Source organism: Gallus gallus, chromosome 1 (genome assembly GCF_016699485.2).
Source record: "Gallus gallus isolate bGalGal1 chromosome 1, bGalGal1.mat.broiler.GRCg7b, whole genome shotgun sequence".
In the NCBI taxonomy this organism is placed as follows: Eukaryota; Metazoa; Chordata; class Aves; order Galliformes; family Phasianidae; genus Gallus; species Gallus gallus.
The window spans coordinates 90,647,146-90,665,496 of record NC_052532.1 but is presented as its reverse complement, the minus strand read 5'-3'; the positions used below and the strand labels follow the sequence as shown (position 1 = coordinate 90,665,496).

Sequence of the window (18,351 nt, the reverse complement as noted above, 5' to 3'; positions counted from 1 at the left end):
AAATCGCTTGTTACAGAAAAACATGCTCCCTCAACATTTTCTTTTTTATGAATTCTTCTGTTTCTTAATGGTAGTGAGATACGGGCAATGTTGTTGGAGCTAAACTGGAAGCCTTGATGAAGGGATGGAGCAGGAAGATCAGATCAACGAAGCAGCTGCAGTTTCACAATTTTGTGAAGATGTTTTGTAAGCTGTTAAATGTTAAGCCTGGGTCAGCCATATTTGTAGTGACTGATTCATCAGTCTTAATGCTTTGCAGTATGCTAGCATTGTGTTTCTTAACAGAGAGCTCATCTGACAGCAGTCAGGCCAAGGTGAACCCAATAAGGATGGAAAGAAAACAGTGAGGTAAAGATTAATTCACAGTGTAGTGTGTCAGACATGGGGATGAAATATTAGAATTCCCTCATAGATTGTCTGTGTTTCCCATTAATTTTGTCTCATACTATGGTTTCAGAAAATGTAGGATTTTTTTTTTCTCTGAAGCATATATTGCAATTGAGAAGTGTATCAAACCTGCCTGAAATGTCTGGCACTATCATTAGGTTTGAAATAAAGCTTACAGCTACTCTTATTTCAAACTCAACCATCTTATTGTTTCATTGTCATCTTTCTCATACATTTGTTTCTTCTAATCTCCAGTCCTCTGGCATATCAAGTATCTTCATCTTTGACAAACAAGCAGAGTGACCATGGCATGACCATACCACCTTCAGTTCAATGAGCTTTCAGATGACAGTTCCATGAGTGATAGACTAAAGTGATTAGCTTCGAAGGACTGTTCGCTGACAGTACACAAAGGTAATTTCTTTCTAAGCATAGCGTAGCCTGGGAACTAATGTGGGCAGAATTAATGCCAGGATATACAAAAGTGGTTACAGAAAGACAAAAAAAAAAAAAAAAAAAAAAAAAAAGGCAGAATATTCATCCTATGAAGTGTAGAAATTTGGATCTCAGCAGGGCTTGTTCTTTGATTAAAGTGTTTCAGAATGCTGATAATATTGCAAAGACTAATTGATATTTTAATTAGACAAAAACAAATGAGCTACAGATGTTATTCTATATGTGAGAAGTTTTGAAAAGATTGCTTTTATTCTCTATCTTTTACAGATTTCAGAGATACGTGAAATCTATCAGTTGTCCCTAGGGGAATTTTCTAATTTTCAAGAAGTTTTTTCTTCTCCAGTCACCCTGCTTATTTGTATGGAATATTAAGCAAGTGCCTCTCAGGGATTATTACTTGGAAGCATTGGCTTGATCAAAACTGTCTAGACCACAATGATGTACTGTGTCGGTCTTTGCAGAATTTGTCTGGTTAATGCATTGCTTTTTCTGCTTTGATTTTGTTGTTGCAGATTTAACCCAATACATCTTTAATTGGGTAGGTTGCTAATGAATGCTGAAAAGTAATGCAGTGTTGTCACAGAATTTCCCAGTTGTTTATTTTTCTCTCTATATTGTCAAGTCCAGAGATGTGGCATTAGTCATATCCTTTGACAAAAGACATCTTGGACACAGAGCAGCAGCAAAATGCTATCCACAATGGGACTTTTTTCTGCTCTTTCTTCTACCTTATGATTCTGGTGATGTACTGCATAAAGGCAAGAGTTACTGCCCTATAGATTAATCAGGCTGAGAAATAATTGGGACTAGTACAAAACTCAGGACAGGACTTCTCTAAACGTTCTTACCTTACTGAATGCTGTCCTGGTTTGTGTAATTCAAGCTGGTCTTGAGTTCAGAAGAGCTGACTAGTTCATAAATGCAGCTCTGAATGCATTAGTCTGTGTTCTCAAATTAGACCACTGTGTTTGAGCAGAATGTGTACTTGATACCAGAGAAGTTGTATAAGTGGATAAGTATGAAGATGTTCGGTATCACATGGATTAATCTTCTTTAAAATGATGTGTCTGTGATGCAGAAATTACATTCTTTGTGTCACTCTGTGTGGTATTGCTAAGAGCACTTTCACTGTCAATAAAAGCATGAGTCCTACTCTATTTCAAATAGAAAGACATTTCATTTCTCTGCTTGGCATTCTTCTATCTTGCAAGAACCTAACAACATCATTCTTTTTATTTAGGTGACTATTACCTTTACTAACTCCTTTGTGCTTGGAGTCCCTTTCTGTTCTTTAAGTGGAGACAGGTGCAGCAGAAAAGAGCATATGGACCAACTGAGGAACTCTAGACTGCATTATTTGTTGCAGCAATGAAGAACAGTGACTGATAGGTTAAATGAGGTATATGTCTGGTGAGGAAGAACTCTTTGAGTGGCATGGGTATATAGACAATTTTCATAATGAATTACAGTTGCAGTTACTGTGATTATTGCAACTAGTGTAATATTTCAGTTATGCTGGAAATATTAAAGGGAACTGAAGTTGTATTGTTTCACTGTGCTGTTAACTGACAGCACTAGTCTTCTGTGCACTACAAAATATGTCAGTGACAGTTTCTTGTTAGTTTCTCTCGGCATAGACAATTCTCTTTCTGCTAAGAATTAGATGGCAGTTCATTATTTACTGTCAACTCAGTTCTTTTATATGCTACTTTTATTAATTAGAATACCAGAGACTGTTGAATCAAAGAATTGTTAATGTTATAAGGGACTTCTTGAGATCATCTCGTTCAGTCCCCTCCTGCTCAGGACTGGGCAGCTGGAACAGGTTGTTCAGAACCTTCTCCAGGGATGGAGACTCCACAACCCCTTTGGGCAGCCTGTTCCAGTATTTGATTATTCTCTCAGGGAAAAACAAACAAACAAACAAACATTTTCTTAAATTCAGATGGAATTTCATACATTTAATTTTGTGCCCATTGCCTCTTGTCCTGCCACTGGGCACCACTGAGAAATTTGTTTTTTTCATTCTCTCCATATGAATGTTTATACATATTGTTATGATCCCTCCCGAACCTTCTCTTTGCCAGCCTGAGCTGCCTGAGCTTGCTCGGCCTCTCCTGTTTTACAGATGCTTCAGTCCTTCCATCATCTCAGTAGCCCTGCACTGGGCTTGCTCTAGTAAGTCCATATCTGTCTTGGTCTGGAGAGCTCAATATTGAATACAGTATTTGAGGTATGGCCTCAGCAGTGAGTAGAAAGGAAGGATCACATCCCTCCATCTGCTGGCAATATACTTCCTAACAGAAGATTACATGCTGTTAGTCTTTTCTTTCTCCAGCAAGGGAACATTGCTTTCTAATAGGAGGCTTGCAGTCTACCAGGGTTCCAAAGTCATTTTCCACACAGCTGTTTTCCAGGTGATCAGTGCTTAGCATGTAGTGATACCTGCAATTATTTCTCTCTACATGCGAGACTTCTCATTTCCTGTTTTTGAGCTTCATGTGGTTCTACCTACCTCAGTTCTCCAAGTCCCTTTGAATGACAGTGTATGACAATGGTATACCAGCCACTCCTTCAATTTCATATAATCTGCAAACTTACTGAAGGGACACTGTCCCATCTTCCAGATTATTAATGAAAATGTTGAATGGTGTTGGCCCCGGTGTTGACCCGTAGTTGAGATCGGCATTAATGGCTTGACTCCAACTGGACTGCATATCGCTTATTGCAACTCCAGCAGTTTTCTGCCCAGCTCACTTTCCTCATATGCCATATCTATTTTGTCAGCTTGTCTGTAAAGATGTTATAAGATGCAGTGTCAAAAGCCAGATTAAGGTCAAGATAAACAAAATCATCTGCTTTCTCCTTATCCACCAGACTAGTCACTTCATTGTAGAAGGCTGTTGACAGTGACGAATCATGATTTCCTCATCATAAATCCACAGTCACTACTCCCAGTCACGACCTTCTGTGTGTGTTTGAAAGTATTTTTTAAGAAGGATTTTGTCCATCATTTTCCCTTGGGATGAGGCGCTGACAGGCCTGTAGTTCTCATAATCTTACTTCTTGCCCTTCCGGAAATGATATTTGCTTTTTCCTTCAAGAATCTCTCCCAGCCACCATGACATTTCAAAAATACTTGACAGTGGTCCTACAGTGACATCAGCTAACTTCCTTGGCACTTACAAGTGTAACCTTTCTGGCCCAATTGCTTTAAATACATCCAGTACGTTTAAGTGCTCCGTAACATAGTCCTCTTCCGAAAAGGTTAAGTCATACTTGCTTTAGAATTTCGCTCTGGTCTAAAGGGTCTGGAATTCATTAAGGACAGTTTCACTTGTAAAATCTGAGTCAAAGAAGGCATAGGGTTACCTCAGATTTTTTGTGTAATTTGTCACTGCTTCCTTTGCTCCATTCAGCAGTGGACCCAAAATTTTCACGGTTTTCCTTTTGCTTTTAGTATACTTGTAAAAACCTTCTTGTTGCTCTGCACACCCCTTCCTAGATTCAACTCCAAGCCAGCATTGGCGTTCCTAACATTATCTCTGCAAGAGCAAACATCAATTTCTCCTTAGTCACCTTAGGGTCTTGAACTCTACCATCTCATGAAGATGCAAAGTGAAGTGAAGGCTGCTCTGATAGTAATTTCTCAAACCAGCTATTCCTTGTTTGTAAGTGCCAAGCCCGGCTGAGCATCTTTCCTTGTTGGCTCTGTGGCCACCTGTGCCAGAAATTTATCATCAGTGCACTTTAGTCATTCAGGAGTCCATGAATATCAACGAGTAGAATTTTCTACACATGGAGGAATTCAGTGATACACTTGTACTTCATACACACTTCTGTGTCAAACACCACTTTGTCAGACTGCACCTTTGCTGCCATCTGTCACACAGCAACAAAATGTAATGGAATATTGGCGGGAAGGTTCAGCCTCTACTGTCATACTATCAACATCTACCTCTGATGTTGTGGGCCAATTTAGGAAAATAGAAAGCATTGCTTTTGAAGCAGCCCTTGTATATGTGTGATGCTATAGACACGTATGTAAAAAGGCAAAGCATATTGATCTTTCATGATTACAAGCAGTCTCTCTGCAGAACTGTAGTATGCCTGAGGTTCTGCTGCCTGGGTAATAGTGTTTTTTGTGGTGAATAGGAAAGTCAGACATGTAGAGCTTCTACTTTTTCTACCTAAAGTGAACACACATCTTATTCTTTCATGATCATGAAACTGAAAGCTTTATGCCTTTCTCTGCCTCCTTATAAAAGATTATGATGAAGATGAGGGAAAATGTGACATTCATGAGTAGCTAAACAATCCTGTGAATCACAGTTGTGTGAGAAGAGGTTGGATGGCTTCCTCACCTTGAAAGGTAAGGTCAACACCATTTCTGTTGAGAGTATTTAAAAATACTTATGGTCTTCTAGGATCTGAATTCTCCCTGTATGAGTGAATGACTTTATTTTCTTTAGCTTCTGTGCGTCTGTGTGGATTATTTATTCACTTCATTTTACTCTCTTTGTGATTGTACATTATCTGTTGTTATATTATCTGTTGTTACAGCTTAATATTTATGTATTGGTTCAATTTTCTAAATAGCATGACAAATACTTGATACAAGTGTATTCATAAATAGTTGTCTTCAGTCTATTCTGTTTACTTGCCTGTGTGATTATCTTCTTCTTCAAGTAATACTGCCTCTGCTTGCTAATTTCATGTTTAAGATTACGTAAATGAAAAAAAAAGGAAGAATTTAAAATAGCTTTCAGGAGTTTCCTTAACTGATCATTTTTCTGTGAATCCTCCCAAAACACACAAGTATTTATATCAACAGGAAGTTTGACCACATTTGGGAAAAAGGAAAGTGAATCAATAATATGTCATCAGAGTTCATGTAAGTTTATCACTTACCTATGGTGTTTTTCTCATCCAAATCTGATTTTTTTTATACTGACATGAAGATCTAATTAAGGACTAAGAATAGATGTGAGCAGAGAGTGAGCTTCTTTCCCACAATCCTTTATTTTTGAAGAACTGATTTGATTTGTGTGGGGGAGAAAAATTGTTGGCTATCTTTAGAAATTCATATGTTTGCTCTGTACCCCAGTGACTAGAGCGCTCTTCCAAAAGGAATTAAAGGCCGTTATCAGAAGTGTCACCCATCAAAATCTCCTTTTCCCCTTTCCCAGGAAAATAATGCGTATTTCATCTCCCCAAAGGAAACTGTTGCTCCATTTCTCCCATTATCTTTTTTTTTTTTTTTTTTTTTTCTTCACAGACTCTTTCTGGAGAAATTTGTACTGATATTTTGTCTTGAGGGCACCTAATATTTCTGAAAGAATGGTGATCATTATTATTGTGTGTGTGTGTGTGTGTCTCACTAAATATTCAGAATGAAATCCCTTGAAATGATTTTATTTTCACAAAGAGCTAAGTGCCTATTGTCTGGTAAATGGGCCCCTTTTAAGATCTAACAACGGGCAAAAAAATCATTTGTTTATAGAAGTTTCACATGAATAATTGAATGCCAGCAAAAAGTTGGTACAGCAATAACAAAATCTTGATTATCATGGGACGCTATGAGATTTTACATTATTGCATACGGTTCAAAACCCTTCAGCCTTAGTCTTCAGCACAGAATTGTTTTATCAAGAAATATCACTGTGGTTTCTTACCAGGAAAATAGATCATTTTATGGGGTTTAATGGTGCTCTTCTTAATAGAAGAGAATATCTGCAATGCTTAGGGTGCCAAACAGGCTCTTTTCAAAGAGGAAAACTTTAAGAAGGGATCACCTTGGAAACTGCACATAGTAACGTTGGGGTGTTCCTGCAAAAGCAGTCATACAGGAGCCATGCATGTAAACTCTAATTAAGATAAGCCAAAGTGATCTCAGTAGAGGCATATCCTGTGAACTTGCCTGTGCTCCAGAAAATACTGAACTGGAGATTTTGGAGTAAGCTGTGAAATCATGTTTGTCTGGCAGAGCTAACCTCTTTCAGCAGTACTAATTAGTGAGGCTGAGCCCATTCGTGCAGCCATGGAAAGTTCTGTTCTGAGGCTACCTCTTTAGAAGTGTTTAGAAGTGTACTGTACAGATATAGGTACAAGAGAGGGGAGTTACGGTGTATCTGCTGCTAATTCACTGAAGGAAAAATAATGGTATTCCTTGAGATACAGATGATGATGAAGGAAAGTTGGTCTTATTGTTATTACTGTATTAATTCTCTGTTGCTGAACAGATTGTAAGGTTTTCATCTTGAATACAGCAGAATGAATTAAACAAAATTTTTATTCCAAGAATTCGTATTTCAATATATTCTGTTCTAATGAAATGCCACATTTGAGCATAAATCATATAATGTGTTCTCCCTGTTTTATATGTTTTATTTGTTTTGCTTTAGTGTCTCTTTCATAGGTGATCATTATATAACCATGAAGCTATCTGAGCAATGTTATCAACATAGGAAATTATTAACTGTTCTTATGTTGGCTTTAATCAGCTTGATTGCAATTGATGTGGTATGACTGTATGAAGGGAAGCAGTTCGGTAAGTGCTTATTCATTACCTTTGAACTGAAAACATTATGGAACAGTACTTAGAGATCAGGAGGACCTTTTAATTTTCATTAGTGATTTGTTACAACAGTAGTTTACATAGTAATACAGAGTAGAATACACAATAATAATATAGCATAGAATTGTATAGTATATAATAAAGTGTCTAATAACAGGCTATTTAATGTTAAGGAGCCATGCATAACTGATACAGTGAGTAGTAGAACTTAATTCTTCACATGTCCATGATTTGGCTAAGATAAGCAAATATATATATATTTTTTAAAAAACAAACACATAAAATATAGGATTATAAAATTATTATTATTTTTTATTTTCCCAGTGGTAATAAACTATCTAATTATTATTTTATATACAGATTTGATTTCCAAGTTGACTTATTAAAAACTGGTACATCAGACAGGTTAAGACATGTTTTGCCAGTACACTGTTCTATCTAGATAATGAATTATATTACAGCTTCACAAAATTTGATGAGAAAAAGTCCTTTTTGATATCTAAACTCCTGACTCCATAATCTCAAACTACATGTTGTAAGTGAACCATTGTGATAATATTCTATGAGCTAGATCATTATTACAAACAAATTTATTTAAAAAAACACTTTTAAATTTAGATTTTACTAGTACCAAATGTAATGTTTTGCCTTTCAGTTACTTACATGTTTGCTGGTATTTAATGAGAGCTCTTATACCCTACCATACTGCGGTTATATAGTAGTGTCCCCAAATGTTTATCCATTTGTTTCTAAAACCTTAACACATCTTCACAATTATTGAGGGTGGCATTATTACCACTGATTATAGTCAAAGCTATTCATTATCTGCCATGGTAAAAGTCTGCTTTCAGTCATTTGGGCCTTTGCCAGACTCTACCTATTTCTACTTTGATATTGCTTGCCAGGCATATGTCTCAGCTAGTTTTTGTGCCAGGAGGAAAAATCAAGGAAGAATAGAGGGATGGAAAAATGCTGCTCTTCTGCTGCTTTTGTTGGATTTAAAAAGAAAATCCTGTCCTAAATAAGATATATATTTATCTATCCAAGTGTATTAGTGGATATGTACGTGTGTTTGTGCATAAATACATATTCCCATTGCATAGAAATCTGCTCTAGATGGGCAAATCTGAATGGCTGTGCAAATCTGCTGTATAAATAGAAATAATTCTTAGAGCTTCATAATAAAGTTTTCTAATGATTTTGTCACCATCAAGATATATTACCTATGGGAACTGGAGATCTCTGTTCTCACTGTTCCCCTGTTTTCTCCTGCAGGAATATATTAGGAATAAACCAGTGAAGCTCTATTGGAAGGCTCGGAGTGTAAGACTTGATCTGCTGTAGCAACTTTCCTGTATATTACCCAACAATTTTGTCCAGGCCAAAGAGCTGCATATGTATTTTAACAATGAGAATTGTGTTAGGTTACATTATATTATCTAGGGACAATTGTGTATTTGTATTAGTGATCATTATTCTCCTTGTAGCAGCTAAACTTTTCAACTCCTATTTAAGGTCTGCTGGTCATGGGAATTACATGTACAGATTGTTATAGTCTTGTACTTGTCCGTTGGACTTGATCATCTTTCGAGGTCCCTTCCAATCCCTGGCATTCTGTGATTCTGTGATCTTCAATAAATCTTTCAAGCAGAAAAGTATGGTAAGGAGATAAATTAGCTATCAAGGTGTTCCTGGCACATTGCTGAAGATTTTCACATATCTACAGTTAAAGAAAACAGCCTACTCTGAAGTACCAATAAATAATAAAAGATCAAGTTGTTAAGGAGCAGCGATGGAGAATCATGGTAGGACAGGAAAAGGATTAGAAATGGAGCATCACTGCAGAAATTTGCTATACATTTGGTCTAAGAAACTAAGCAGTCATCAAAGGCTGAAGTGGATTTCATTCCTGATTTTCAGATAGCTACTCTCTTGTAGTCAGTAAAGGAGGTTACAGATCACAAAAGAAGAAATCTGCTCTCCTAACCTGGACTGTGACTGTGGAGAGAATGTTTAATGTATGTGGTAGGAAGATAGCAAGCACAAGGCACAACCTACTTGTTTATCTCCTAGCACCAAGGAAGCAGAAAGCTGAGGACAAACAGTTCCTGGCAGCTAGAATCTGGAAAGCTAAAAGGGGGAAATGAACAAGTGTCAGAAACTAGCAGCTTCGTTCCAGGGTAGATCACAGAATTGGAAAGAGAAGGAGAAACAGCTTCAGGGTGCTTTCTTGAGGTGAATAGGCCTAATCGAACATCACAATGAACTTGTCTCCTACTCCATTTAGACTTTAACTTGAGCCGCAGCATATCCAAGTTTCTCTGTTCCTGCACTGTCATCAGACATCCGTGAAGTAAAGACTGGTGTGGAGCATGTCATCCCTTAGCCAGTGCTGACTTAGTAAAGGGATTTGTGATGGTATTTCTCCAGGTAATAGAATAACTGACATCTATGCCTAGGATACAAGGATTTAAAACTCCTACTTGTATCAAACGTAATACAATACTGAAGTAGGCAGTGGGAATAGTAGCCTGTACAGAAAGAAGGCTGTAAAAATGTTTTAAGAAGAAATGAATAGTCAAGAGGAAGCAAACAAAAGAAAATTATTTGAAAGTCAAATGTAATAAGTCACTGAGATGTAATTTCTAATACTGTTGTTAAAATATAATCTTATATTGCATATTTATAAGGTGCTTAGTTTACTCTGCTCTTCTCTCTCCTGGAATGAATAGATTATTTTTTATTATTTTAAAGGAAAATGGTTGACAAAGGAGTGCCCTACTGTATATTCATTTTTCAGGGACTCTTACTAGAGATCACTATCTAATTAATTTCCTGCTCTGTGATAGGATGTTATTTCTTTTCAGTTGTTAGTATTCTGTTGTCTAAATAGACAGTATTTTTCAGAAGTATGATATTCCTCCAAGTTCTTATTTCTAGTCCCCATTTTTGTGCTTTAAATAAAGAGTATGTGCTCTTTAGTAGAGACTGAAGTGTAATTACATGCAGTTGCCACATACACTTTGTGATGGTTTATGCAAACACCAACATAAGTAAGTTATTTTAACTGAGAGTCAACAAACTGATAGCAAATACAAGTCTTTCTGGTTTTTAAAAATGTTAACTACTTCACAAGCAATTTTTAAAAATGTTTTCTTGAAGAAAAATTAAACACCCACTCATTGATGGCAGTTGCTCAGAATAGCTGTTTTCTTCATCAGCATCATTTAGGATTACAATCTTATTGCCCCTATGTATTCTGAATTTTAGAAGCATTGACCTATCTTTCTTGTTTTGGAGTCTTAGTTCAAACTTCGACAAAAGTCATCTTTTGATAAAACCTTTTGAATATGAACTCAGCTGTTCTTACTTCTGTTAGACTATTGTAGCTACAAGTTTTGAGATCGGTTTTACTTGAATACGTACTGCACCAATATTTACGCTTTCACATCCACTGAATGACTGATCTTTAGCTGCCTAATTTATCTTCATTCACTTTATATGTATTCTAGTTTCTAGACATTAAGTTCCCTCTAAATTCACTTTTAAATGAGTGTGTATTGGGAGTGTTTAATGGCTATGATTAAGGGCTAGAACTTTTCTGAATACTACCCATAACTACAATATATATACAATATAATATATATATACACAATATATATACAATAAAATACAAGAAACAAAACTCCTAATAGTATAGAAGTTAGGAAGGATATTATTACTTTAACTATACCACTATTTTTTGTGGTAATAATATTATCCTGTTCATAATATGATTTAAAAAATATATATATTCATTCCTGGTATATATGCACTCTTGTTTTTCCTCCTAAAATTATTTGCTACTAGTTCTGTAATAAATCACTCTATTGGCAAGATCACTCATGAGTCAGTAACAGCTATTTCTCATTGTTGAGTTCTCTTAGCCACTATTAGCCCTATGCTAGGACTTTGGATGGAGTAGGCACTTGGTGTCCAAGCAATGTGCTGCTAGATTCATCAGTGTTATGTGTTTTACGCTAAACAAGGGTCACTCATTTTATCTTAATTGACTGTTTTTATTGCTAGTGTTCCTATCTATACTACACATTACAAACAGTACTGTATAAGAAGGTGAATTAGAAAGTTTTCTTTTTATTTTCCTGCTCTATGCTGAGCACCAAATGGCTTATTACTTAAGCTGTGCTGATTGATATATGCATGAAAATTCTCGTTGTTTACAAACAAATCACTTCAGTGTTTTTGCAGTAAGTAGAATGTGTTGCATTGACTAAGCCTACTTTTCACTATTTTTGCCTTCGTTAATGGCCTTCCTATAGTAGCTAGAACTTCTCCTACTGTGGTTTCCCTTCTGTGGTTGGCTGTTATCAAGAAAATTGAACTTTCTAGCTGTTTGGAAAGCTAATGAGAACTTTTTTTATTATTATTATTATTTTTTCCCCCCCCTGGTTGGGAGGAGTTTCTTTTCCACTTGACATTTGTAGGGAAGGATGCATTAGCAGAATTGCGGAGAGGATGCTGGCAAGGTGGTGCTGAGAGAGAATTTACTCAATTCTAGTGTCAGAAGCTCACAGTATAGGAGAAGTTTTTCAAGTTTTCAGGCATGCAAGTTTTTTGGCCAAAAGGAATAGAAACATGGTTATATTCTCTACAGAAACTGAAAAAGAGATTTCAGCATTTAGCCTCTGTGTTTTGCAGGTATCTCCTGGTAGGCAGAGAACTAATGTGAAAATTTCATAACAAACTGGCAGTATCTCAAAGGTTATTAGTCCACTTGTTGAGAAAGATCAATTGCATCATTGACTGTCATAGGAAAAGAACAGTGTATACCTGTTATCTTTCGATAATTCTTCAGCCAAATCAGAGGAGGTAAAAATATATAGTTCAGTATAATTAAACAAAGAGTTACTTCTCAGAATAAGATTAGGAAGAAGGTATAGAGTCACTATCTGCAGTTGTTGGAATTAGTTGGGCAGTACAAATGTGAACTGTTATTGTCTTAATTTATATCCAAAATATAGTGTAAAAGAAGGAATCAGTGCATGCCAGAAACTTAAAGTATATCTGAGAGCATTAAATGATTTGTGCTTTCAGCTCTTGGATTATTTCAGTAATAAAGGAATATCTGCTTGTTTATTCTTAACTCTAGTCTCTGATACAGATGGAAAGCCCACTGTTGTACTTTGTGTCCATGCTGTGAAAATACTACTCTCCAACAAGCACATTTTCAGCTAGAAAGATGAAGTACTGAGGCTTCCAACTCTTTATAGTATTTAATGTGGGGTCATCTGCTATATACCTCATATAGACATGAAGTAAAGAGAGAACAAGCTAGATACAGATAGCAATTCATTTTTACTTCAATGTTGAAGTCTTGAACTAGAGCTTAATTTGTTAATGAAATTACATTGTTGATAAACACGTGTAAGAAATTATGAGAGAAATATCTGAACATGTGTTGTAGTTTTGCAGCTCCCTGGCAACACTCAACACTCATTCTTTTCTTTTTTAGGCCTAAAAGTCAGTTTCTGGGAAGCTGATGTTAAGTGAGGTGTTTTATGACATAGCATTAGCTATGAACTCTTTGACAGTAATACATCTATAAAACAAAACAAAATGCCCCACAGTGCTTCAGCAGAGTACATTTTCTGGAACTAAAAATATATAAATTGAACACCTGTAGAATTCTCCTTTCTAACGATTTATAATGCTTAATTTCAGTGTCCAGATGATTTTGTTTTACTAGCATTAACCCTAGAATAAATCTAACCTTGTTTTAAACAAAAAACAATGTTGTGTTGAGGAATCAAAAATATTGATGCCATAAATTAAATTAACAAAATGTAGATTATTGATTTTTGGTATTATATATTATTAGCACTTTCATGACAAGCAGGTTTTTTAGGTGTCACAAATATTGCAGATATCTTCACAGTTTATTGCTCTCATCCTCTAAAATTGTTTACAAATAAATTTTTTAGCTTGGAACTCTTAAATCTTTACCAGCATCCTGAATTTCTAATCTCTAACTGGTAAGACAAATTACCTTCAAGAAGTAGAGCAAGAATGTTTCTCTAGACTCCTTGAATTTTTGTTGTTTTTTTCTTCAGCATCAGTTTCCACAGTGGAAATACTATGACAGTGTTGTTAACAAAAAGATACAAAAACCTACTTATCTTCTTCTTACCTCTTCTCCTTACTTACTTGCTGTTGCTTTTTAATTCAGAAGCTCATGGAAACATATTGAGGTAATGAAAAGACATACTGATATTTAAGTATTATTTACTTCAGCATTCTTGCCTTTCAAACAGTTTTAGCTCTTTAAACTTGCATTTTTGGTCAGTTTTCAATGCACTGGTTGCCTATTCAGATTGTATGCGTGCACAAAGCTTTAATCTGTCAGACTGTATACACACAGACACTTGCAACCAAATGGAAATAGCTTGCTTGCTAAATTACTTGCGTGATTGTTTTGCACAGGAAATTGTGTGTGCAAATACCTTGATTAAATTCAGGTTTTTCGTGCTAAGTTCTGAAAATCTATTGCTGCAAAAAAGTAAATTTACATATAAATGTACTCCTGCTAGAAGTTTAATCCCAATTTAGTCCTGTCAACAAAAGTTAAGCTTATATATACAAAGGAGTAGTCTGATAGATTTACAATCAGGTATGATGCATATGACTTTGAATGTGATGTTAGTTACTACTGTTTGAATTGGCAGATAATTATAAGTTGTAGACTGAAGCCCTGGGAACCTGAATGTTGTTATTTAAAAGTTACTAAATTGAGTTTCCCAAGTTTGAGATAAAAAAAGTTGCCTTTGATTAGTGGGTAGATAAGGTTAAAGGAAAGAAAACAACAGATATACAATCTGTGGGAAAAAAAAAAAAGATTGGAACCTAGGTACTTGTGATTTTCTCTAGAAAGCAAGCTAATAGATTAAAAACTGTTACAAATGGTTTCAAAAATATTATTCGGAGTACTTTGGGTATCATTTGGCATTGTTGCTGAATCAACACAATTGAATCTGAGTAACATTAATACTGAAAAAAAACCTGATAAAAAATCCATTTCTTTCTGTTTTTTCTTTCTTTCTTTTTTTTTTTCATCATCTTTAGGAATCTGTGATCAAGTTAGCTGAACTGGGAATGGATTGTAAAAGAGAAGGCAGTTCCATAAGTGCAGTTCAGAAAAAACAAACCGTGCTTTCATGCTGTTATTAACGCAGTTAATTGTAAAGATCATCATTGTACAGCAGTTTATTCTCTTTCTGTATACTCTGATCATATGTGAAATAATACATTTGATGCATAATCATTAATAAATTTATTAATAAATTTATATTCTGACCACCGTTTATGAAGTGTATAGTATAAGACTTCCTTTTTGGTTCTGGAACAAAGCAAATATTTCCTAAATGTTGTCAAATTAATGACTGAATATGGTTTAGCTTGTCAATATATACACACTTTCTTGAAGTTGACATGCAGATACTATTTCCTAAAATATGTGAGAACTAAATATACTGTTCATATGATCATCTGGGGGTTATCCATGCTAGTCAGTTTCTGGTACTCAGTTTAGAAGTATAATCTCTACAGGTTACTTGAAGTGAACGAAGCAGAAATACGTTCCTTTATTGGTTAACTGAGGTTGTCTATTTAAGCTCTTCTAAGAATGCTGCTTCTCTAGTCTCCCAACTCCCCCTCTCCCTGCCCCCCCCTTTTTTTTTTTAAGAAATCAGTCAGATCCTATACACCATAAAAGAAATGGCACTTAGATCAGTTATTCACAGTCATGCTAAAACAGCAACCATCTATCACCAGTTATCTTTCCATCATACCTCTCCATGGAAATGTTTTTCCTAGTTTTCACTCTCACATATCTTATTCTTGGATGGCGTCAATGTCTAAATAGGCAAGATAATTCATTGTGTGCATCTAGTTCCAAGTCATCATTGGCAAGAGAGGCACAGTCTTGTCAGTATTGTCATACCCTTCAGAAACTTTCTAAAATTCATGAGAAAGAAGAGAAAGAGAGTTCCTCTGAGACTAACTGGCAGAAACATTATCATGAGGAGTGATCTCTAGGGTATGTGTCAAAAGAGATTCCACAGGGTCCTAGTAGAAGTTACTGTTTATGTAAACATCTGTCAAAACATCTGTCAGTATTCAAACTGGTCTGCATTTTTTGCTAAATGAATGCCAGCTTCTAGTCTGCTTCACAGTAATACATAATAGGTGGAAAAACTATTTCTCTGCATTCACGGGGCACTTGAATGACTTGCATTATTGTCACACTTCTCTTCTGGTAGTTGTACTTTTGCACTTCAGTGGTAGCCTAAATACATAACCAAGGCAAGATTTGTTTGGAGAAGTCAAATCTGTTATTGGGCCAACTGACACAGTCAAATAAATAATAATAATAAAATAGACATGAAAGTCTTTCAAGTCTGAAGTGTAAGAAGCAATTTTTAGAACACTCTAAATTTGGCTGAACTGTTACCCAGTTTGACTGTGTGGTTAGAAAAGGAAGTTTATTTATAGAGAAGACAAGAAAAAAAATGTAAGAAACGCAGGCTGTGGGAGAGGTTATTGTTCAGCATTTGAGAAAAAAGAGTCCCAGGAGATAGACGATTTGGGAAGGGCTGTCAGGCTTGTGTGGTTGTCCCTCTTTACCATAATATCTGTAGCCTGCAGTGAGGAGGAAATAGGGAAAAGCTGTCAAGAGTATAACACTCTTGACTTAATTCATGATGAAACTATAATGGTTACTGCTCAGTGGACTTTTTAACAGTGAATGATAAAAAGCCAGTGAGTTTTATTTTTTTTCCATTTATTTATTTATTTTTAGGATACCTCAACTGGATTGTTTTCTTCGTAGTTCGACTTCCAGTTAGTAACCAAATATATACCTTTTGAAGCAGACTGGAGGTTAATCAGAAGTATCTGTTCACCAGTCACGTGGCTTCCCAAATTCCAGTACTGTTTCAAAGATTCTGCATTAAAAAGATATAAGCTCAAATCTTAGTGGAAACTTTTAAGAGTTGGTTCAGCCTTAGATTCGCAAACAGAACAGACATAATTTGGACACTACAGTCATTCCTGCATTGTTTCACAGAATTCTGTGATCCTCTTTGGGCTGACTACTTCTAGGGTAAGAAGATTACTGTGTTGAAGAAGCCATCCTATCTGCAGGCTTTTGGGTTTTGCAGACAAAAGTAGTTGTGATGATGATTTCCATGGCACATGTCTAAAAAGGCTAAGCGTGACCACAGAATTACAGGCAGTTTGGTACCAAGCTACTATGACTTTTTAACAACTATTGGTCACTAATAACTTGGATTGAATTCAGGTGCACCGCAAGTCACATTAAAGATGCCTTTTAAAGGTCAGACAGGCAAACTTTTATTTGTTTCTTAGTTCTCTGTGATTTGATTTTCTGTCAAAATGAATTTTGGGGGAAAGGGATAAATAAATATGTTGTGACTCACTCTATTCACTGCTGTTACAAGTATAAAAATTGGACCATAGTTACACAAAGAAAAACACTGTTTTCCTCCAGTGTTTGACTTATATACTCTATTTTTTCTTCTGTTAGCATTAGAGCCATTTACAGTAGATTTTATGTTCTGCTTTCCAAATCTACATATTTCATTTTGAAACAAATCAGTGTGTGTATTTCTATGACAGACAAATCACAGTTTGTACTTGCCTGAAGCAAGTAAGGTAACTACCATTAATTTAATAATTACATTAATATGAACTGAAAAATAAGTATTCTTCTTAAAAAAATTGTCAATACAACTATTAAAACCCTCAAAAACAATAAATGCTGAGGATGAAATAGTACTTTCTGATTAGTGTGAAAATTAAATGATCTGACATCATGGGCCAACATAATAAAATGGAGGCATCACTTTAAGACCAGCCCTTGTATTATTATATGAACAAAGATTTGTTTTCTTTGACAAATGTTTTCTAAGACAGTGTTACCTGCAACATCCTGCTGCCAGTGCTGCATCTTATATTTTTATAGGAGGAAGAAGAGATAAAGATACTTTACAGCAAGTATGTTTGGCCTTAACAATTAATCCTAACTCTGAGCCTGCATCACAACAAGTGTTTATAAAACTCTTATTGTAGCTCAGTATAGGTGTAGTCCAGTGGAGTTGTGTGTGTGTGTGTTTTCTTTTCTACGCTTTTTTCCCCCCACACACACAGGGAAATAACTTAAAATGTGATGAAATTACAATTTATTCTTAAATTCACCACAGTTCAGATGTTGCTGTAATTTGGAATTGAATATGCTTGTGTTATTGAAGGATTTCCAGTTGCATTTCAACTATAAGAAGTGATGCTAGCCTTTACAGTATTGTACAGTCAACAAACGTACAGTTGGAAGAGCAGTACAATTAGGATAGTACTTTACAAGTGTTACAGTTGGAAAGATCATCACGGTGGAAAAGAAACAGTCAAAGAAATGCTCATCCACATCCAAGAATCTAGGCTTGCAGTAGTAAACTCCACAAGGGAGGGATCTCCAACCAGAGATCCTTCCCCAGTGGGGGTCAGCCCTGAAATGGGGTCCAAGAGAGGAGCAGCCAGATGCCACCCCTACTGGTCACACAGCTGAATTGCCTTCACCTGTGCTCCCAGGGCTGACCCAGCCCTTGCCTCAGGTGATCAATCAGTGGTTTAGGCTGTGACTCAACAGTTACCATAAAAGTACGTATTTAAAAAAAATAAACCTGCCTTTATATCCTTAAGTTGATGATTTATCAGCTAATTTTATGAGAAACTATTTCATTCTCTGGAACTGTGAAAAGCTTCAAGTGAGATGAAGGTAAGTAACTGAGGTATCCTTTATCTTCTTAGAACTTTTTGAACCGTATGATCATGAGATAAATCAGAGGGAAGGATGTTATCTT

General features: G+C 35.8%; 1 long non-coding RNA gene across 1 annotated transcript in view; it reads left to right on the top strand.

Annotated features, from left to right (window-relative positions):
- LOC101750283 overlaps positions 1-14,778 on the top strand; it is a 60,045-nt gene extending 45,267 nt beyond the window's left edge. Inside the window, exons 4-10 of the long non-coding RNA XR_005842405.2 lie at positions 75-186; positions 286-348; positions 643-801; positions 2,084-2,242; positions 5,112-5,215; positions 7,248-7,393; positions 8,696-14,778. This is a non-coding gene — a long non-coding RNA (uncharacterized LOC101750283). The remainder of the gene's footprint in view (positions 1-74; positions 187-285; positions 349-642; positions 802-2,083; positions 2,243-5,111; positions 5,216-7,247; positions 7,394-8,695) is intronic.
- Positions 14,779-18,351: the final 3,573 nt, after the last annotated feature.